This window comes from Chiloscyllium punctatum, chromosome 11, assembly GCF_047496795.1.
Source record: "Chiloscyllium punctatum isolate Juve2018m chromosome 11, sChiPun1.3, whole genome shotgun sequence".
In the NCBI taxonomy this organism is placed as follows: Eukaryota; Metazoa; Chordata; class Chondrichthyes; order Orectolobiformes; family Hemiscylliidae; genus Chiloscyllium; species Chiloscyllium punctatum.
In genome coordinates this window covers 62,842,079-62,865,792 of record NC_092749.1, presented here as the reverse complement: position 1 = coordinate 62,865,792, position 23,714 = coordinate 62,842,079, and the positions used below count along the sequence as shown (strand labels likewise).

General features: G+C 42.3%; 1 long non-coding RNA gene across 7 annotated transcripts in view; it reads right to left on the bottom strand.

Moving 5' to 3' along the window:
• The window catches only part of LOC140483039 (uncharacterized), an 87,138-nt gene that overhangs the window by 39,397 nt on the left and 24,027 nt on the right, over positions 1–23,714 (bottom strand). For 5 of the 7 annotated variants that reach the window (XR_011961859.1, XR_011961861.1, XR_011961860.1 and 2 more), the window contains 2 exons: positions 18,900–19,059; positions 13,100–13,254 (listed from right to left, as the gene is read on the bottom strand). This is a non-coding gene — a long non-coding RNA (uncharacterized lncRNA). The remainder of the gene's footprint in view (positions 1–13,099; positions 13,255–18,899; positions 19,060–23,714) is intronic. The other 2 variants (XR_011961862.1, XR_011961865.1) reach the window with 1 other exon arrangement.

Here is a 23,714-nt window from a genome sequence, read left to right as displayed (position 1 = left end):
AACCTCACTTGTTACCTCTGCCTACCTGTCCCACCATCACCCTCTACTCTCACTTCGACATTTCCCTCTTTACTCATCCCCATCCCATACTCCAACCTGCCTCTCTCACCTCCTACTTACCTCTATTCCTTTTCTCTTCTCCCCTCCTCCCAACTATATTCTAGCCCTTTCCTATTTAACCCCTTTGGTCCATCCTTTCTCCAAGCTCCTCCACTCCCCCTCTCCTCCAATCTTTCTCCTCCAACTTCTTCCAACCAATCTGTTTGTCCTCAGCACCCCTCTCCTTCCCATTTTCTCTTGTCTCCTCAGCCTCACCCCCTCTTTTCACACTCCCTTTTTTACCCCTCTCTCCTGCCCCTCTCAAAGCTCCTCCTCACCCGATTTTCTTCATTTCCCTTCCAGCACTTGTGTGTGCATGCGTGTGGGCGTGTCTGTGAGTAGGGGCATATGGGAGTTGGGGACAGTTTATGTACTCCTGTGACAGGGAGGGGGTAGGTGAATACTCTGAGATGAGAGTGTGTAGAGGAGGGTCTGTGCAGTGAAGAGCAGGGAAGAATTGGGGGGGGAAGAATTGTGTCCTCACGAGATGAAAGGGGGATGATAGGGGAGGGGATGGGATGGTTCGTAGCAGAGGGAGTGTCTAGTCCTGACAGAAGTGGGCTAAAGAAGATGGTGTTTAGGGTGTTTAACGCAGAGTTGGGGGGCGGTATTCAGGTGTAATCCCTGAGACACACAAGGAAAGGATACATTCTTGAGATGGCAGGGAGGGGATATCATCTCAATACAGAGTTGGCAACCATATTCCTGAGATGGTGGGGTATGTAGTCCCTTGACGGGGTAGGAAATGGGAGTATAGTTTTGAGATTCACAGGTGTGCTAGGCACGGGTCAGCAGATTCAATCTCAGTTTAACATTTTGAGATAGGCATTTCCGTAATTAGTGGTTTAAACTGAAATGTAAGTGAAAAATAACTTGTAACTTGAAATTACAACTGTTTATGTCTGCAATACCAAAATGCAAATCAAAACTGTAATAACCTAATAAATAATCTTGATTGCACACATTTTGTTCCTCCAACTGCCTGATATATGGTTAACCTCCTATAACAAGACAACCACATGCACTTACCAGGAAAAGTTTGCTTATAGTTTCTGGTCATTGGCAAACTCCAACACACACATAAGTACTTCCATTGCCCTTGAAGATCTCCATAGGAGCTGTAATTTCAGGAATAACCGTGTGTGAACTTGGTTAACATAGATATCTATAACTGCAAGCATTCATGACTCCATGGATAACGGAGGAGTCCAGATTCACATATGCAAGGCTTGGACACCATTCAGACGACTGTGCAGTCCTTATAGAGATGAAGTTCCACCTTCACATGAGTGAGCATAACCTTCATTGTGTTTTGTGGCACTATGACCGTGCTACATGAGATAGATTTTAAACTAATCTAGTAACTGAAGACTGGACATCCATGAGATGCTGTGGGCCATCAACAGCAGCAGAATTGCACTCCAGCACAATCTGCAACCTCAGAGTCTGACATATCTCCCATTCAACCATTATCATTGAGCCAAGGTATCAACTCTGGTTCAGTTCAGAATGCAGGAGTGCATGCCAGGCAATAACTGAAAATGAGGGGTCAACCTGGTGAAGCTACCAAACAGGACTACTTGCATGCCAAACAGCATAAACAGCTAAAGACAGAGCTGTCTAAGGGGAGCGGCACAGTGACTGGGGCCGGGGGTGGGGGGGGGGGGAGGGGGGTGGTGGGGGGGGTGCACGGTGGTGGTGGTGGCAAGGTGATTGGGGGATGGGGGGGGCACCGTGGCTCAGTGGTTAGCACTGCAACCTCACAGTGCCAGGGACCTGGGTTCAATTCCAGCCTCAGGCAACTGTCTGTGTGGAGTTTGCATGTTCTCCCTGTGTCTGCGTGGCTTTCTTCCAGGTGCTCCGGTTTCCTCCCCTAATCCAAAGATGTGCAGGTCAGGTGAATTGGCTATGCTAAATTGCCCATAGTGTTAGGTGCATTAGTCAGAGGGAAATGGGTCTGGGTGGGTTACTCTTCGGAGGGTAGGTATGAACTTGTTGGGCCAAATGGCCTATTTCCACAACGTAGGGAATCTAATCTAAGTGATCCCACAATTAATAGATTAGGTCTAAGCTCTGCAATCCTGCCACATCCAGTTCTGATTCAGCAACTCATTGGAGGAGGTTCCACAAGTATTCCCATCCTCAATGATAGAAGAGCCCAACATAAAAATGCAAAAGATAAGGCTGGAGCATTCACAGCAATCTTCAGGCAAACATAGAAGAATCCTCACCAAAGCCAGTTCTTCTAGCATTGCAAACATGATTTCTTTAAGTTACCTTCATTGTCTAGTTACTTTGCTCACAGGCCAAATATCAGCTTCCAAAACAGATCCCCTTCTCACAACTCAAGCATGGCACCCAATCTCAAGATCACAGAGAAAATATTTTTAAGAACACTCTGATTATCTCTTTGAAATCATTTGCATGAAGAATTTATTCCAAACAAGGCCATGTTGTGGGCCCTCAACAATAAGCCACAACACAGTTAGAAATAGACTACATAACCTCTACTCTCAAGAAGCAATAAAACAGAAAGAGATCGAACAGAACACTGGCTTGAGAATCCTATTCCTCTTTGACCAAAGACTTATGACTCTAGGGTTGTGTGGCTCAGGAATCTGAGGACACATAAATCAGGAAGCCTCGCAGATATCATCCTTGTTTTGAGAGACTCATGCCGTGCAGTTCTGACAATACTCAGGTACTCACCCTTCAGAGAAAAGCAACCTACTTAATCCATTACTGACACACATTAGCAGCAGTGTGTACCATCTACAAGATGGACCACTACAATGCACCAAAGCTCCTTAGACAGCATCTTCCAAACCTGTGACCTGTACTACCTGGAAGGACAAGAACAGCAGATACATGGGATCACCACCATGTGCCTACATCCCACCAAGACATACATCTTCCTAACTTTGAACTATGTTATTGTTTTCTTACAGTCGCTGGGTTAACCTGATCCTTCAAGTTGGAACCCTGTGACCATTCACTTTGTCCTGTGGAGCAGCATATGACTGTGGTAAAAGCAGCTGCTGTTGCTGCGCCTGCTGCTATTAATGTTTCAGCTATTAGTGTGGCTGCTGCAATGATTGCTCTCATGATGCAGTGAAATCTGACAGCAAGGAAGCAATAAAGTGTCAAGTCCAAGTGAATGAAATAGCTTCCAGTAAGTTGGAACACATCTGTGAAGCACTGAAATTAAGCACTCAGAAAAACTGCTGTGAGCACAATCTTTTCACAAACCGCAGCAATGCAGTTTCCCATTTAAAAGCTTGGACGTTTCATTATTAAACAATGACATGGTTGCTTTGTTGATCTTGGTGAGTTCTGCAGTGCTCAGAAAACTGTGCACTGACTGTTAAAGGCAGAACTCTGTATTAACCACAGAATTGGCTATTTGAGGTCAATCCATTCAGAGATGTTATGAGTTAACTCTGGAGCAGATGGGATTTGAATACAGGTCATTTGAGTCACTTTCAGTGTATTATCTGAATATATCTGTCTTCTACATTTAGATAGCAGTGTATTCTCATTGATTTAAAATACCTGTATGCCAAATCATTCTGAAACTTAAAGCAATAATGCTGCTTCTTATGGTTTTTATTTCCAAAAACCAAAAAGACTTGTGATCATTTACAAATGAATCAAGTTCAGCTTTGATCATGTTTTAATTCTTAGATATTACAATGTGATACTTTGCAGTGCGTGACCTTGAATTATATTGGAATTCAGGATCAAGACCACCATTGGGTTCAGTGAGCTTTTTAAGACATTCTGAGACACTTTATTGACACTGTTCAGATTCACTTACAGATTTGCAACTTGGGGCAATGTTCTGGAAAGTTGCTAGGCTTCCTACAGCCATTTCCTGGGCTGTGAATTGGAATTCCTGGTCTAAACTTATACTGCAATGAAGAACTCATGTAGTGAAACATGCTGAAGTAAGAAATCCACTGCAACTTTAGTGGTTTTCACTTGATTGGGAATCGTTTCTGCATTTCCTTTAAATGTCTACAATGACCAGGACATGCTTATATTCCCCTTTACAGGGTGGTATGGGGCAGACATTGTATATTTTAAGATCAGTTTATGGTTGTGCTACTGGCCTAGCACACCTTAACTTTTCTGTGTTGACACATTTATCTGGATTATTCTGGGTACAGGTGACACAATTCTTGACATAATGTTTTATGTCTTTTCTCATTTCTAGCTTAATTTTGTTAGATGTGGTTTCTGTCCTTTGATGACCCTGGATATTGTGGCATTGACAAATAATTAGATTTCAGTCCTGGGCCATTACCACATACCTTCCATCTTTGAGAAATGTCTGTCCTTACTACTTAACCTGCTCTATGGCATAGATATTGTTTCCTCCTGCATTTGCTTTAACTCATGTTGCTGTTCTGAGACTGTACCAGATCATCAACCTTGATTTGGTTCACAGTGATGGTGTCTGGAATGGGGGTGTGTCATGTTTCTTCTTTGTGGGCACCCTTCTCAATCAATTTGTCAGTTTTTATGTTCCTAACTGGGGAAGTTCAATGCTAGGCTCTAACATTAGTGATGTCATATTCATGATCTTGGGCAGTTTGGAGAAAAGTTTGAGCATGGATGCATAGAGCAGTGGTTTCCTGCCTGCCAAGATGAATCCTCTAGCTTCCCACAGTGGCAAGAAGTGTCAGTTAAACTGTTGCAGATGTACATGCTGGGCGGGGAAAATGCTTCAGGGTGGCTGATCACATTGGCTACAGCTACTACTTGGCCTCCTGAGTGCACATTTAATTGGGGAGCTTCAGTACAACTCTATCAGGGGTTTGCCCCAGTGGTTCTCCATATAAACAGTATATACTACATCCTGTCTTTCAGTGTCCATCCTCCACTGTAGAGGATCCATCAACTTATGTAATCTAGAGGGATCTCTCTACCGCTTCCCATGTGTCTTGGATCTTCTTCCGTTTTGTTGTGGCACAAATAGTCCCTTAGGGAAATTTGTTACCACTACCTGAAACCCATGGGATTCTCCTCCGTAGCTCAAATTCCTGGCTAGGAAGGTGGGCACTGTGGTATGTTTGCCTGCGATGTTGGGACCCTGCAACATTAAGGTCCAGCACTCAATGTGATTTGGGATGACTGTACCATCTTTAATCCTGCCATCCAGAAAAAATTGATTGGGAGCAGGATTTGTCAGAATGGTTGGGGGATTCAGGCCGACAATATTGGCAAAAGGTTGCTTTGTTCAGAACATGGCTAACAATTGCTTCTCACATATACAGAAGCCTTGCTCTACTGGTGAAAGTGTTGAGAGGTATAGGCTACTGATCTGAGTTTATTGTGTCATTCTTAGAGAAGTACAAATGCCAGTATGGCATCTGTTGCTGCAACTTTCAAGGTGAGAGCAAGTTCTGGGTCGGGCACCTGCAGTGTGGGATCTTGCACTATGGCCTGTGTGCTGTTCAGTCCATTCCCACGGTGAATTGCTTTTGAGGAGGTCAGAGAGTGGAGCAGTTTTAGTGGTGAAACCATCAATGTGGTTCTGACAGTATCCCACGAGATCCAGAAAGGAACACAGCAAGCACACTTTCCTGGGAGGGGCAAATGAATTATGTCCGCGATGCACTATATCATGTTTCCCCTTGAGTTATCACAATTCCCAAGCATGAGACCTGGAACCTTCTTGGTGTTAATTCTCTTCATGAGAACTCAAGGTTAACAGTTCCTGTAACAGTGTCAAATGTTCAGTCCTTGTCTCTGTCTGAAGGAGGAGATTGTACCAAACAGTCTGGTCAGGAAAACCTCTCTAGCCCTTAGTCAGCCTTCAATAAAATATTGATGGAGAATTGTGAAAACCCTGGGTCAAGCAGGTCCACGTGTAATGCTGACCCTGAAATGTGAAGGTGAATTCATATTGGCAGTGTCGGTGTAGGGGAATGGACCAAAACCCCTTACAGATCTCCAGTATGGTGAAATACTTTTCCCACTGGGCCTGCATCATCATGTTTTCAGGGCTAATCGCACATGTCGGTGCATGATTGAGGTATTTTTATTCAGTTCCTGTAATTGATGGTGAACCACAACAGCCATCCAGATTCTTAACCAGCCACATTGGTGAGCATAGGATACTTCATCCTAACAAGCTCTGAATGCTCACTTTCCCCTCTGCCTACTTGGGGAAACTGTATTGTCTTTGTGGCTTTGGGTCTGGCCCATCTATCATGACCTCATGTTATGTTTATGAGTGGCAAACATACCCTTTGCCCAATGAACTGCTTGTGCTGCTGCATCCTTAGTCATTGCAGTGGGTCTTATTGCCCCAGGGTACACATTCTCTGTGTGTATGAGTCTCTTATAATCCCTACTGGGGCTGCATTAACCTCAGGCATTTGCCAAATGCAATTGGCTGGGTCAAAAATTAAGTTCTGAATCTAAAGTCTCCTCAGCATCCGTATGGAGATTAACCAACACTGCTGGATGATGGTAGACTATGTCTCCCAGTTTAACTTCTGTGGTTCTATCTTCGCACTCTCCTAATACTGTCTTGCGAATCCACTAAGAAGAAATGTTCTTACTGGTACACATGCCTTATAAAAATGTCGGGATGAGTTAAGTCTCGCTCTTGACTCCCTTTGTCTCACGGGAATACAACAGACTGGCCTTCCACCTTGCCATCAAGCAGGGGCTGTTCCACACTGTCCCATCTGGCACTGAACAGATGCAGCTCCACCATGCTTTGGGGAGAGTATTCAGCTGGGGGTATAAAGAGTTAGACAGTAGGACTTCCTTCACTAAATTTGTCTGTGTGATCTCCCCAACCAAATTAACTGGCTGTTTGTGTATCCAGTCCTTCCAGCAGCATTGACTGGGGTCTTGAGCCTGGCTCTTATGGTGGCGCTGACTGCCTGGGTACCCTGCAGGCCTGGTGAAGTTACCTCTGCGCCCACAATTGTAGCATAACCCTTGCAGTGACGGCTGCTGCCTCAGTCTCCCTGCTGCTGAAACCTATTTCTCACTGCGCGATGAGCATATGGATGTAGGTAGCTCCAATAATAACTCCCCTTGTTTTAGTCACCCCTACGTGGGACTGGGGTTTGGGGCTTTTACTTGGTGAATTTCCCCCTTGCCTTATTTGACAGGGCTCTGATTCAAGGATCTCTTTCTCCCGAGCCTGGACCATCCTCCTGATCACCCATTGTTCTGTGTGTGGTCTACGGGATCAAAAGTTTTGCAGGCTTTCCTTGATGCGTCAGTGGCCAGTTTGCCCTGTTTTATGGTGTCAGTGCTGTCTGATCTAGATTACTGAAGATTCCTGTGAAGTGTCCGTTGACACCTAGCAAATGAATTTGGGTCCTCTCCCTCTCTCTGGCTGCCTACACTTATTTCATCCTTCCAAACAGTCATCCCTATTGTATCCTACAGTGACTGTTTTCATGGCCTGCAGGTCCCTCCCTCCCACATTCTGTAGATTGGTTAAGGCAGAATGGAATGCGGGACTCAGGCACATTAACATTAATTTTACCTCCTCGACATTGTCAAGTCCATGGAGAACCCTTTGTTGGTGGGTGCTTTTAAACAACATATAGAGGCCACATGTGGGCTCAAATACAGGGATGTTTTTACTATTTCTGGCAACTGCATCACTGTAAACAATGGTTGTATAAATAATTGGACTATTGTCATTCCTAAGGGAGAAGTAATCGAGTCACATTGTACAAAAGATAAATCGGCTTAACAAACATGCCCATATCAATTCCTTCTAGAATTGTTGAGCTGAATATGGTCTCAGGTCCAAAATTGGATGTTATAAATTGACTCACAGCCAGAGAAATCAAGTCTGACAAAAAATTTGCTTAACTAAATTCAGCAGCAGTCAGCAACTATCACTTTCAGAGAACAATGGAGAGCAAGATCAAAGAGGTCACAAAGATTCAGGGGTAACCAGTTACAATCGGCCTAGAGTTGTGTATTGGAGAAGTATCAATCAGACTTTCTGGCATCTTGACTTGCAGCAAATGTTTAAGAACGTGCATTTTACACCTCCCTGGTCTGGCAACAGCCAAGGGTATCAGCGCGATTCCATGGGATGCTTTGAACCCAGCTCATAACCCATGCGCCAAAGACCACAGAACACTCAGGAATATTCAGTAAATGCTAGTCAATAGCAAAAGAACATCTAACAATAAACATTTTGTTTTGGGTTTTGCAATGTGCAGGCTGATTGAGTACCAACAACATTCATTGGGGAAAGACCTTCCAGCAACCAAGAAGACGCTGGAGAAGATCTGCCCTGACCTGGAGACCCACCTTCATGGAAGAGAGCCAGTGCTATGTTGGAGAGGAAGGCAATTTCAACGGCCAAGCTCAAACACATGGATCATTGCAAGTAATATCCTTTCTCAGACAGATAAAGACAGATAGAGAACAAATATTGTGGGAATTTGGAAAATGCTCACACGGTGTTTTTAATAAGGTATATTTTATTCATAAAACTGAGTTGAACCACAAGTTGAATTCTGTGTCCCTTTGTCCTCCTTACCATCAAGAGTGCTTGCTAAAATGTTTATAACACATAAACATGTTGACATGTCCAAAGCAGAGACAACACTGGCATCCCTGGGTGGGTTTTGATTAGAATTGTTTATACGACCTCTGAATTGTATTGAGTGTTGGATTGTCATTTGTATTTAACAAATAAATACAGTGAAAAGTGTAGCATGACACCTTGCACTGGTGCCATTTTGAGTTACAGAAGATGTTAAAATATAACTAGAATACAACTTAAAATAGAGTTCTCCCTCCTTTCTTGTGGTCTGCTCGAAAAAAGAGGTGAAGGGCTTTCACAAGAGGCTCCAGGCACACCAACGACCCTGTACAAAGAACAAAAAAAATTTACAGCCCAGGAACAGCCCTCCAAGCCTAAGCCGATCCAAATCTACTGTCTAAACCTATCGCTCAATTAGATTAGATTAGATTAGATTTCCTACAGTGTGGAAACAGGCCCTTCGGCCCAACAAGTCTACACCGACCCTCTGAAGAACAACCCACCGAGACCCATTCCCCTACATTTACCCCTGACTAATGCACCTAACAATACGAGCAATTTAGCATGGCCAATTCACCTGACCTGCACATCTTTGGACTGTGGGAGGAAACCAGAGCGCCCGGAGGAAACCCACGCAGACACAGGGAGAATGTGCAAACTCCACACAGACAATTACCCGAGGCTGGACTTGAACCTGGAACCTTGGTGCTGTGAGGCAGCAGTGCTAACCACTGAGCCACTGTGCCGCCATGCTAAGCAGCTGTATCCCTCTGCTCCCCACCTACTCATGCATCTGTCCAGATGCACTTTAAATGAATCTACCATGCCTGCCTCTTCTACCTCTGTTGGCAGTGTGTTTCAGGCACCTACCACCCTCTGTGTGAAGTACTTGCCGCGTGTATCCCTTTAAACTTCTCACCTCTCACCTTGAATGCATGACCTCTCGTTATTGAATCCCTCTCACCCTAGGAAAAAGCTTATCTCTATCTACCCTGTCTACACTCTTCATGATTTTGTCGACCTCAATCAGGTTCCCCCCCGCATCTCCTTTTTTCTATTGAAAGCAATCCTAAACTACTCAACCTCTCTTCATAACTCGCACCTTCCATACCAGGCAACATCCTTGTAAACCTTCTCTGCACCCTCTCCAAAATGTCCACATCCTTTTGGTAATGTAGTGACCAGAACTGTACATAGTATTCTAAATGCGGCTGAACCAAAGTCTTGTACAATTTTAACATGACCTGTATCACAGTCCGCTCCAGGGCGACCAAGCATTCTGGGAATACCAGACCAGGCCCACAATACCACTGCTGACGCAACTACTAAAGTGGAACGCATCAACCTTAAACTCTTGGACACCCAACCTAAACCTGAGTTAAGAGGCAGCTGCCCCACATGATAGCCAGGATTCAAGTGGGTGATAAAGGATGAAAGTTTCCAACCAGTGAGTCAGCCAGAAACCAACTGCTTGTAAAGTGAGGAGGACAAACAATAAGAGTTCAGAGCTTGGATGGTCTAGGATTTTGTGGGTGCAATCAGGCAGGCAAACTGAATATAGGGTTGGAGGACCCACGAGGATACAAAGAAGCAAGGGTAGGATAGGGAACTCATGAGGTAAGAAACGTGAAAAGGGTTGAGAATGTGGGTTGCAGAGAAGTGAAAAAGCAGCTAATATAGGATCAGGGACCCATCAGAGAGAGAGAGAGTGAGGAAGCAGTAAATTAGAAGGAAACAATAGGAGAAATGGCAGAGAAGGTATTAAGAAAATATAGAAATAGGAAGTGGCCCAGATGGGTCAAGCATTGCAATGAGCAAATATCTCGTCTGGCACTTGTGGAACAGGAAAGTTGGGAAACGGCATCAAAACGCTGGGAAGCGGCATCAAAAAGCTGAAAGGAAATATGCTTTAAAACTCAGCAAGGTTGCATGGTGCAGCGGAGAGATAAAAAATGGGAGAAAGTGAACCATGTAAGAAACTGGAGGAAGTGAATCAGGAACTGGAGAAAGAAAGAGTCAAAGCAGTGGAGCATGAGAGGAGGAACTAGGCAACAGTTTCAGATCCAGTGTGATAGACCATACAGGAGGAACATCACGCTGTCAACGGTCGGAATGTAGTCCAAACAGCTGTGGATGAGCTGACCAAGAAATGAAAGAACCAACAGGTCTTTCTCAGAGTTCTGCACCAGACAGGTAAAGAAAACAAAGCCCTCACTGCAGACCATTCGAAATGCCAGCGTGAGATTGAAAAATTAAAGTCCCACTTGCCATGCAGAAGGGGCGGATATGTAGTTGTTGTCAGTATGTTCATCGAGCGGGAAAGTTGGTAATAGGTTCAGATGGAAGTAGCAATTATAGGATAGATTAGGAGGAAATGAAAGAACAAGCCTGTATATGTGTGGGAGTGATGAAAATGGGGGAACTCTACCTTTCTGGAAGGAGTAGACCCTTTGGTAAGCCAAAGAATTTATCCTGCTACATCAGAGGCAATGCTGCAAGGTAGGCCTAGCAGTGAAAGATGGCCCCTGAGGATCAGCAGCTTCAGCGAAGCAGTGGCAGAAGGGCATCACAGCAACATCGACAAGGCGAGTCCAGTGGCTAGAGATGTGACTCCAATGTTGGTGGGTTTGGTGCAGGCAGCAATGAGGCAATGCGGAGGAGAAATTGGCCCAGCAGCGTAAAATGGTGCATGAAAAGTTGCGACTTCGACATTAGTTAGGTCCAGTGTAGGTGGCAGTGAGGCAGTGGAGGAGAGATGGTGATGCAGGTATCATTGACGATAAGCTGCATCTGGCTGATTGGCTCACTTTAAGCTGTATTTTCCTATTTTTTTTTCTTATTCTTAAAACTATTCAAAATGGTGCTTGGTCATGACAACAGTGGAAAGTTTTTCACTTTATTTTCTTGTTTTTCACACTGTTAAATACAAGTGACAATAAAATCATCATTCATTACTCTGCCCCGATGAACATACTGACCACAACCCGTCAGGAAAGCCAGAACAATAATCCAATTACTCATAAATTTCATTTACAATTGTGCAATTGCTGGAGATAGCAAAAAGAGGATGTCTGAATTTGAGTCCACAACCAACCCCCAAACGTTTATCGGCAGCACCTATCAACAAAAGGTTATCCATGGGCTCAATGATGTCAAGGAGGCAAAATTGATGTTAATGTGCCTGAGTCCTGTGATCCATTCTGCCTTTCCCAATCCTCAAGATGTGGGAAGAGAGGACATGTAGGCCATGAAAACGGCAAACCTAACTACTGCAGAATACAATAGGGGAGACCTCTGTGAAGGGATGAAATAAGTGTAGGCAGCAAAAGGGAGAGCGCTCCCAACTGCACTTGCCAGGTGCCTATATACATAGTTCATAGGAGTCTTCAGTAACCTAGATCAGATGCAATGGCACTCCAAAACAAGGTTGTGATGTCCATCACAGGTAGGGCAAGGAGGCAGGTCTTGGATCCAGCCCAGCAGGAATAGAGATCAAACTTTGTCCTCATTTCATGGCATTCTTGCCTGTTAATGATTAATTAATAGGTTTAATGCAATGACAAACCATTAGTCTTCAAGGATTATGTTGCTAAGAGATCTGTTCTTTCTGAATACTTAAATAATCTGAGAGTGAATTCTAAAATGGACTTGTGCCAACCTTGCCTCAGAAGCTCTACATTCATGCCCAGTTCAGGACTTGATAACCAAGGAAGATGCATCCATAACATGGCCAAACATGTTGATTTTTAACTTATAAATCCTTCCAGCACATAGTGATGGCAGAAATTCTTGGTCAGCCATATGATGGAAAGAACATTTGGGCCTCAACCATCATTATTCATAGTTCAAAATGACAACATTTATGTGAAAGTGTACGTTGCCACAATAACTTGGACTTCTTGGAGGAATGGACAGTTGTCTGTATAGCTGGAGCAATCAGATTAATGGTATTAGGACAAAGTTTGATCTTCATTTCTGCAGTGGTGGATTCAAGACCTGCCTCCTTGCTCTACCTGTGATGGACTTCACTACCCTGTGGTTTGGTAATACAACTGAAGAAAGAGAAAAGAATCGCAAATTTTAAGGAGTTACATGTTTAGGATGCTATATAAGGTTAGTTAATAAATTACATGATTATCTAGCACTTGTGCAATGCCAGGTACGTAGCCAGCATATCTCAGTGATTGGCTGATCAAATCAAACAGTATGTTCTTTTGGTTGTTGGTACACTTTTGCCTACACTTGCAAAACTCAAATAAAAATATTTACTATTAGATGTTCTGCTATTGACCAGCACTTACTGAACAATACCTGACAGCTATACTAACAATCAATTTAAGATAATCAGTCAATTTCAAAATGTGGCTCATTTATGCTTGCTCAAGCAAATATGATGTGCAACGTACATAGCAGAGGCATGTTTTTTGCAACGAAAAATAATATATTTAAGTCTTGCACCTGTTTTTAAATTATCTGGGAGCTTGGGAAGTGTGTAGTTCCTCATGTCCTAGGTGTTTTCATGGAGAGGCCAATCACAGTCAACTTGCAAACCAATCAGCACCATTTTCTCTTGCTATATGATTTTTTTGGAGTTTGGCATTCTTGTATTTGTCCTGATGAAAATAAAGTAAAAACCCTTGGCAACATGTCTCCCTTTCCAACAATATATAAATGTTTATTTCTTAAAAGTAACATTGCAAATGTTATAAACTACAGAAAAAGCATTACAGGAAAACGGTGTGTGATCATGAATGCTCCTGTTTTGATTTATTACTTCATAAAATGCTGGAGAAGGAGTTTGACCCTTTTGGAAGCATATCATTGATTTTATTCAGTTTTTAATTATGGCTAAAAAGTGACTTGAACATTGGAAATTCAACAAGGTAAATTAAACATATTTCTGCACTTGCCTATATTTGTATATTCATGGAATCAAATAATTCTTTGTTGATGCTGTACACAAGAAATTATTAACAAAGATCCAGTAAATAGCCCTTTTGTTTTCTTGTTTGTAAAGATTTCCTCCTCATTTACATCAGTACCAGGCAGTAAAGGCTCTGAATGCACCAGCAAAGTTGGGCAAAATCTGCCTCCTGTGAGGCATACAGACTGAACAGTTTTAAATCTCTGCTCACCTTCTATTTTATTAAAGTGCAGAATGGACAACAATGACTATCACTCTAGGTAGTTGAAAAAAAACGTGGAAGGGTGGGTTAAGGATTCATACTATTTCAATGCTGGAAATCCATTGATTTTGTGACAGCCAATTAAACACTGTTGTTTGCTGAACGCTGCATTAGATCCAGTTCAGAAAGATAAAATTAAATAGATATCTCTGTGTATTCCTCCTTTCTCTCATTAGATTTACTGGTTAAAGTTGAACTTGTGTTTTCAGGAAAATTATCACCACAAATGATCTGTAATTCAGTGTTAATTAAGCATTATCACGAGTATAGTTGTTTAATTTGGATTTTCATACTGCATTTATGATTATAGCACCCTAACTGTGTCATGGAAATTCTAAAGGACATAATAATGAACACAGAATTAAAATTTATCTGATTAGATTTCCACTGATCCAAGATGATGGTCTGTTGATCCTAACATGTACATGCAATGAAACAACAGTAAAGACTTCCCATATGATATTGCGATAGACAGCCACTTGTCTCGAAATGTAAATCTGAAAAGTGTATGCAGCACACACATGTCCGCACATGTGTGGTGATACTCAGTCAAGATTGAACAGCAGATTATGTTTATTAATGTATCTCAGAAGACAGCATTTCTGAGTCAACACATTAAATACCTATAACAACGAGTTCAGTTTTTAGAAACACAGTGGACTAGATTTTTGTGGGGTTGGGCCAAATTCAGAAACCTTTGAAATGGAAGACAGGAGATAGATCCAGAAGTCACGTCTCTATGTTTTGACAGGGGCGGGGAGGGATAAGAATTACATAGACTAGATGCTTCAACTTATAGGGCCATTCAAAATTAGTGAGGAGAAAGTGAGGACTGCAGATGCTGGAGATCAGAGCTGAAAATGTGTTGCTGGAAAAGCGCAGTAGGTCAGGCAGAATCCAAGGAACAGGAGAATCGACGTTTCGGCATAAGTCCTTCTGCCCGAAATGTCGATTCTCCTGTTCCTTGGATGCTGCCTGACCTGCTGCGCTTTTCCAGCAACACATTTTCAGCATTCGAAATTAGTGCTGAGTTCAAATAGACCACAATCTTAAGGATCAGAGTTATATATTTATAGTGTAGAACCAAATGATTGATAAGACTTATTTAAATGTTACAATGTGAAGTTTTAAAATAAAAAATTCCCACTCTTTAAATATGAAAGAATCAGGCTAAAGCTGTCAGTTAAAGTTAAGAAAACTCAATTTTTTGCACTGTTTTAATTGACCAGCAGCTAATATTGGTTAGAAAAAGCCATTACAATTTGTTCCTGCAGTTTCAATAGAGTTCTTAATTGACATTTCACAAGAACTATTATTTCAACTGAGGTCATTATGAATAGTTGTTTGCGTTTCAAAAACCAAAAACATATACAGCATAGAATTCTGTGTTCAGTTTTTGATTGGCAGTTCAAAAATACTATTAAAGGATTAGCTATCTTTGATTTAAATACTGAATGTAACTGAAGTTTCTTTTTATAGCAGGTTGATAGAACTTTATTAAGTTGTTATGAGTAATGTTGTTCATCCTGATAATAGAGGTCTGCCCAAAGTGGATAATGGGTGAATGGCTAAACATGGAGTATGGAAAGGGCATGAAGGGAATTTGAGTTAGCCTGGAGGTAGCATAATTGTATGAGGTGGCATGGAAGGGGCATGGGGCTATGAGATAGCATGGAGGGAGCATATGGCAATGATAGAATTTGTGATTGGGTGATGGGCATGAGGTACCATTGCAATAACATTAAGGCCTAACTGCTTCTAAAGCAACTAGGACAAAATCCAGAGAACTAAAGTATCCTACCAATCTGCTTTGCCACACTTACGATTTTTTTCTGGGTTGGCTAGTCCTGCCTCCGCCTCCCCAGAGCAAGGTTTGATGTAAAAGAGGCCCTTTGTACCAAGGAAAATTTCTCAGCTCAAGCTAATGGCCGCCAGAAATGAAAATCCAACCCCACCTTTAAGTTTAGGATTCAAATGAATTGCTGACATATTGTAGACCAATATACTATAAGACAGAGGAGAAGATGGCACAAGTTGTACTTTCAGTGGCTGTTTGGAAAGGCATACGGGAATATCACATCGGTTGTGGTTGTAGGTATATTCGCCGAGCTGGGAAGATGATTTGCAGACATTTTGTCCCCTATCTAAGTGACATCTTCAATGCTTTGAAGCCTCCTGTAAGCGCTGCTGTACTTCTGGAATTTAATCGATTCTGTTTCTGCTGCTTCCAGTTGTTCATTTTAGTTATTGTTCATATTGGGTCTAAGTCAATGTGCTTGTTGATGGGGACTGTGGCTGAATGTCATGCTTCAAGAAATTCACTGGCTGTCCTCTGTTTAGCTTGTCCTATGATTGTTATCACAATCAATTTGTGGTCCTTGTCATCTGTGTGTATAGTTATTAGGGACAGCTGGTCGTGGCGTTAGTGGCTAGTTGGTGTTTGTGGATGCGGATTGCTAGTTGTCTCCCTGTTTGCTCTATATAGTGTTTTGTGCAGTCTTTGCATGGAATCCTGTAAATTACGTTTTATCTTGTACATGATGGATACAGGGTCTTTTTTCCTGGTGAGTTGCTGTCTGAGCATAACTGTTGGTTTATTGGCTGTCATGAATCCTTGTGGTTGGTTACATACAAAAACGATTCGGACCTGACAACCAGACTGTTCCAACCATGAAACACTATATAGAGCAAACAGACAGACAACTTGCAATCTGCATCCACGAACACCAACTAGCCACTAAACGCCACAACAAGCTGTCCCTAGTAGCTATATACACAGATGTCAAGGACGACAAGTTCATCTGGGACACACAATGATCATAGGACAAGCTAAATATAGGACAGCTAGAGAATTTCTCAAAGCATGGCACTCAACCACGGACTCCATCAACAAGTACATTCACTTAGACCCAATATACCAACCACTACAATGAACAATTGGAATCGCAACTGAAGGAAGCAGAAATGGAACCAAATAAATTCCAGAAGACACAGTACAGCAGCACTTCACAGGAGACTCCAAAGTACCAAAGATATCACCTAGACAGGGGATGAAATGTCAGCAAACCAACTTCCCAGCTCAACGAACATGCCCGTAACCACAACAACCAGCACTCAAGCCACAAATCTTTACACAAATCTTTTTCACATCTGTGTCAAGAAAGTTTCAAACAGCCTATAATCTCCTGTGAATCATACAATAATACAGAAGAGAAGAGGCTCTTTGGCCCATCAAGTCTGTACCCCAAAAATACACTATTACCTACGCTTGTTCCATTATCCCATGCCTTGAATGTTTTGAGACTTGAAGTTTTCATCCAACTACTTTTTAAAGGTTATTAGGTTACCTGCCTCAACTATCCTACCAGGTCGCAGATTCTAGATGCCCACCAGCCTCCTGATCAAAACATTTTCCTCAAATTCCCTCTAAAGCTTGTGCCTTTCACTTTCAAAGTGAAAGTGCCACCTTGTTCTTGACTCTTTGACTAAAGGGAAAAGCTGCTTTCTATTGACAATGTTCATGTCTCTCATAATCTGATGCACATCAATCAGATCACCCCTCAACTTTCCTTGCTTGGAAGAAAACAACCCTTATCCAGAGCTTTTCCAACTCTTTTCATAGCTGAAATGCTCCATCCCAGGCAACATCCTGGTGAATCTCCTCTGCATTCCTTCCAATGCAAACACATCTTTCCTATAGTGTAGTGACCAGAACTGCACACAGTACTCCAGCTGAGACCTACCTAAAGTTCAGGGTTAAATTCCATCTCCCACTAATCGGTGTATATATCTTCCTGTAACTAAAGACTTCCTTCCTTGTTGTCAACCACCTGGTCAATTTTTGTGTCAACCACAATTTATTAACCCCACCCACATTCTCATCCATATCATTTATGAATATCACAAACAATAAGGGATTCAGCATTGATCCCTGTGAAATTAAATTGGACACTAGCCTCAAGTCACACAAACTACCACCACCGTCTCCTGCCACCTTAGCTAATTTTGGATCCAGGTTACCCATGAGCCTTTTTTTCTTTATCAGTTTCCATTTGGGACTTTATTGAAGGCCTTTCTGAAATCTATATAAATTATCTCAACTGCCCTACCCACATCTATTCATTGAGTCACAGTTGGAGTATGTCAGACTATGAATTTGATGGGAGAAAAAAAACAAGTCTGGGCAAGAGATGCGTTTGTTTTCACTTTCAAGAAAACACAGGGACAGGGACTAAAAGCAAAATTTCAACCTTAGTCCATTTGTACTAGTGAGCTTGAAGCACTGCTATGCTGTGAAAGTCACAGTCGATGAACACGGTGGCTCAGTGGCTAGCACGGCTGCCTCACAGCGCCAGAGACCAGGGTTCAATTCCCGCCTCAGGCAACTTTCTGTATGAAGTTTGCACACTCTCCCTGTGTCTGCGTGGGTTTCCTCCGGGTGCTCCGGTTTCCTCCCACAGTACAAAGATGTACAGGTTAGGTGAATTAGCCAAGCTAAATTGCCCATACTGTTAGGGGTAAATGTAGGGGAATGTGTCTGGGTGGGTTGCTCTTCGGTGTGGATTTGTTGGGCCGAAGGGCCTGTTTCCACACTGTAGGGAATCTAATCTAATCAAACTAATTACTAGCCACCTTTGCATTACAGGTAAAGGACTCTCTTGTTCTGGATGCTGGAAGCCAGTCAGCAAACCACTTCAAAAAGAAACAGGAGAAAATAAATACTCCCTCTAAGTGCTGGGAAACCCAGTTAGCAAGCCAATCAAAAGGGACCAGAACTAAAAGATTTCACCTAATCTGAAAAGCAAAAGATTTTGAAATCAATTGATCAGCTGTCAATGCTTCATTATCTACCCTTCATGAATGAATCAGAGACTGATCAGTATATGTTTAACTTCCATCTTTTTTGGATTAATGCATAGGTTAGAAATGAGAAATATGTGTATTACATTATTATGTCATGTTGCATTTAGTAACTAATTCTCTAACTCCATTATTAACAAAAAAACCATTGTCAGATTGACTCATTTTAAAACATAAATTCATTTGGTCTAGGAAGAAATTCTGTGACCTACCAAAGAAGCAGCTGAATAAAGAAGGGGAGTCAGTTCATCCTCCTTACTTGGAAGCTTGACAAATTGGAGTTTCCCACTTAGAAATGGAATAATTTGGGGAACTCTGCCCAGGACCAGGTTGTAACACAGCATAATGGAGGGATTATGTAAAGAATTCAGGCTGGAAAAAATCATAGCGAAATATGTTTATGTCAACTTATTTGAAGACCAGGTATTAGCTTTCAACTTTATAATCCAAAATGTTTTAAATGATAAACACATTTATGTTTGAATATTACATTGCATAATTGCAGAAAAATGTTAAGCTGTATATATTTATTGGCTTATATTGAAAACTGAAGCAGCACAAATCTGACTTTTCTAATTCATTTCAAGAAGCTTGTAGTTTGCTTTGTGTTGAGAATGAACACATGGTTGAACAGACATTTTCTAAAATTGCTTATTCATCTTTTCTTGGCAATGTCTGAGTGACTCTGCGGCATATAGTTCTGCAGCTTTCACTTCCTCGGCAGCATTGCAGTCAGACGCAAATAATGAATTGCAGGGTACCAGAGTATCTGCATTTATGACTGGCAAATACTGAGATGCACAGCCAAAGAAAGATCAATAGCATCAAAAAAATGGATTGCCAGACTAAAGGAACATTCATTTATATAAGATTTCAATGTTACATTTAAAATAATGTGCACAAACACAAAGTCATTCTGACTCCACAGTAATGCCATGTAACCCCTTCAATGCTGGAAGGAATTTATTTGCACATGGATTTAAAGGGAGATGTTGGCAATTCATTAATTATCTCCAGATGCTTTATTAATGCGAATCAGCACCTGTGTATAAGGAGCAAAACTGAGATCTAGAGGATACAGTCTCAGAATAAGGGTGCGTTATTTACTGGAGAGATGAGGAGGAATTTCTCCAGTAAGATGATGCTGAATCGTTGGAATTCTGTACCCCAGGGTGTTGTGGAAATGAGAAAGTAATAAATTTTGTAGATATTGAAGACATTGAGGGATATGGGAAGATACTGAAATGGTGTTAAGATAGAAGATTAGCTATGATTTGGTTGAAAGGTACAGCAAGATCAAAGAGCTAAATAATCTACTTCTGCTCCTAATTCTGATGTTCCTATGCCAACATTAATTGCTTATAGTCGTTAGTTTATTTTTTAATTTATTCATTCATAGGATGAGGCCATCACTGGCTAGGCCAACATTTTTTGGCCATCCCTAATTGCCCAGAGGCAGTTCAGTGTCAATTACATTGCTGTGGGTTTGGAGTCACATGTAGTTGAGACCAGATAAGGATAGCAGTTTCCTTCCCTAAAGGACAGTTGTGAACCAGATGGGTTTTTCCAAAAATCAACAGTGGATTCATGGTCATCATTAGTCTCTTAATTCCAGATTTTTATTGAATTCAAATCCCTCCATGGTGAGATTCGAATCCGGGTCCCCAGAGCATTACCAGGGTGTCTGGAGTGATAGTCTAGCGATAATACCCTGGGCAATCACCTCCCCATTTAAAAACCCCTGTGGTCTAAGATGAGATGTGTGCCACAGTCTGGCATCAGGCCCATCATGATATTGAGATCATTTCACTCCATCTTTTATGTTTTTCAATGTGGCAATGCAAAATTCTTGCCAGAGGCAATATGCAAACTGACTGAGATTACTGCTTATTGAAAGTTTTGTTAATGCCACAACCTACCTCATTAACATTTAGACTCCTATGTTACTAAACTTAACAAATAAGCTAGATGTTGAGAAAACCTGACAAGCAAACTAATGCAAGAAACTGGCAGAATCAACTCACTGCTTGTTCCAAGTGACCTCCATTCTGGAAACTAGACACCAACATCCTAGACCACACTCCCTAGGCAGCAACCATGCCACACCACATCATGGACATTGGCATTCAATGTTTGCTAGTCTCTCAGGACCCTCATGACATACAACTTGCCTTCTACATTTCAATGCTATACCTCAGGCTGAATTGGCAACTATTGTTGTAACGCTGCAGGAAGAACACTATGCATTGAGGGATACGTACTCTGAACTGGACCAGGCTGCATCTCTGGGCTCTTTGCTCACTATCATAGCATTTACTCACTAACTCTACCAGAATACTCACAGCATCCCTACCTTGCATTGTCTTGTCCTTTTTTTCAATTTTGTCACCTCAGCCAGAAATACTAGAGTCATTTAACTGCTGCCTGTGCCTTGCCATTTAGTGCAGACACAAATCCAGGAAGCAGGCGTCAGACCAGTCAAGGGGGTAACCTATATTCAGGGGGTTCCATGGGGCAGCCTCTAATACCAGTCTCAGCCCTGCTCAGGGGGTCAGTATCAGGATATCTCCTTATAGGGGCTAGGAAGCCAGATTATGGGCAGCACTCCACCCATCTTGACGTTTCTTGCCCTATTGTGGGCTGTATTCCTCATTGAATGAAAGAGGCAGGTACTACAGGAGAAGAAAGTGGGTGGCATGGGTATTGTTGGTGCAAATTAGGAGGTGCCCTGAATGAGCGAGCAGGCATGCAGGGTTAGTAGTGTCAGGAGTTTGGGGCAGGTGAAGGTGAGTGGGGAACACATTCCAGGTAATTGCAAGAGTGGTAGACTTTGGTTGGAGGTGGACACAGTAGCAGAGATAGAGGGAGAGTGAGGTATCCAAGAGGAGCTGGTGGCACTTACACTGGCAGAGTGGAGAAGGGCATTGACCTTCTTCCTATAGCACTGGCCATTCCTCCAGATAGCTGAGATTGCTTAAACCAGGTTAGCAATCATGGACCAGGCTGGTGTGTGTCTTCCACTGCTGGTCATGAAGCAAGAAGTCCCATATGTGAATGACTCCTCCAGCAGGACCTCCAGGTTCCTGCCCATATAGTGGGGCACCAATTTCCTCTGTCTGCAATGTCCTTGCAAATGTCTGTGACTCTGCAGGGCAACTCTGGACTGACATTACTTGTCCAGAAGCTCAACAGGCTTTCAAAGATGGCATGGGTGCAAAGGATGTAAGCAAATTCCATGATATTCACCAACTGGGGAGTTGTTCTGAGAATGGTGGGGTAAGATGGGGTGGAAGTCAGACTTGACAGATGTCATTGGGATAGGTAGATAATTAATGAGGTGAGTCTTACAAGGTACCATAAGAAAACTCATGAGGTGAGACACCCTCCATAAAACTCTATACCAACTCAGATTTAGACAAATAAGCATAAGATTTAGCCCATTGTTTTCAGTTCCCCACCACAAACTTCCCAAGCTGCTAATTCCGTCACCTTCTCTAACCAATGTCATAGGCTAAAGTAAATTGTTTACAATTGCAGATATACTCTCCACTATAAACAATGTGTACTTTCACTTTTGGAATAGGCCTATCTCTGTCGCTATCTCAGGTGCTGAAACTCTCATCCTAGGAAGTATTGTTGAACAGAGAGACCTTGGGGTGCTGGTAGATAGTTCCTGGAAAGTGGCATCACAGGTAAACAAGGTGGTGAAGAAAGCTTTAGCATTAGATTAGATTAGATTACTTACAGTGTAGAAACAGGCCCTTTGGCCCAACAAGTCAACACCGACCCTCCGGAGAGCAACCCACCCAGAACCATTCCCCTACATTTACCCCTTCACCTAACGCTACGGGCAATTTAGCATGGCCAATTCACCTGACCTGCACATCTTTGGACTGTGGGAGGAAACTGGAACACCTGGAGGAAACCCACGCAGACACGGGGAGAATGTACAAACTCCACACAGACAGTTGCCGGGTCTCTGGCACTGTGAGGCAACAGTGCTAACCACTGTGCCACCGTGCCGCCTATGCTTGCATGAATTGAGTACAGCTGTAACATGGTGAGAAAGGTCATCATGTTACAGCTGTACAAGACATCAGTGGCCACATTTGGAGTGCTGCATACAATTCTAGTCGCCCTGCTATAGGAAGAATGTTATTAAACTAGAAAGAGTGCAAAAAAGATTTACAAGAATGCTACCGAGCCTGGAGAGTTTGAGTTATAAGGAGAGGCTGGAAATGCTGGGACTTTTTTCCCCTGGAACGTAGGAAACTGAGGGGTAACCTTATAAAGGTTTATAAAATCATGAGGGACATAGATAGAATGAATAGCCAAGGTCTTCTCACCAAGGGAAGGGAGTTCAAAACTAGAGGGCCTAGGCTTAAGGTGAGAGGGGAGAGATTTAAAAGAGACCTGATGGGCAACTTTTTTACGCAGAGGATGGTATGTATATGGAATAAGTTGCCAGAGGAAATGGTTGAGGCAAATACAATTACAACATTTAAAACACAATTGGATGGGTGTATGGATAGGAAAGGTTTAGAGGGATAGAGACTAAATGCAGGCAAATGGGACTAATTCAGTTTAGGAAACCTGTTTGACATTGATGAATTGAGCTGAAAGGTCTGCTTCTGTGCTATATGACTCTATGACTCCAATATTCTATGACTCTATGACATGCATAAACTGCCTCCACTTTTTCAATGTTCTCCTGGTTATCTGCCTATAGTTCATTCAATAAATTTGGCCTAAACCAAAATTCTGCTGCCCTATCCTAACAAAGGCCCTTTCATCCATCTCCTAATCCACCCATTGTTCGCTGAATAATATTGGCTCCAGTCATACAAAATATTTCCATTTTGCTTTCCCCAATTCTAGCCTCTTCTGCATATTTAACTTGCTTTGCGCCTCTTTTGATAGCTACACCTTAAGCGGCTAATCCCTAATCTGTGGAATTTCATCTCTGATCTTGTTCCTCTTCATCTCACATTAATCCTTTAATATGTAAACTGTAACCAACTTCTTTA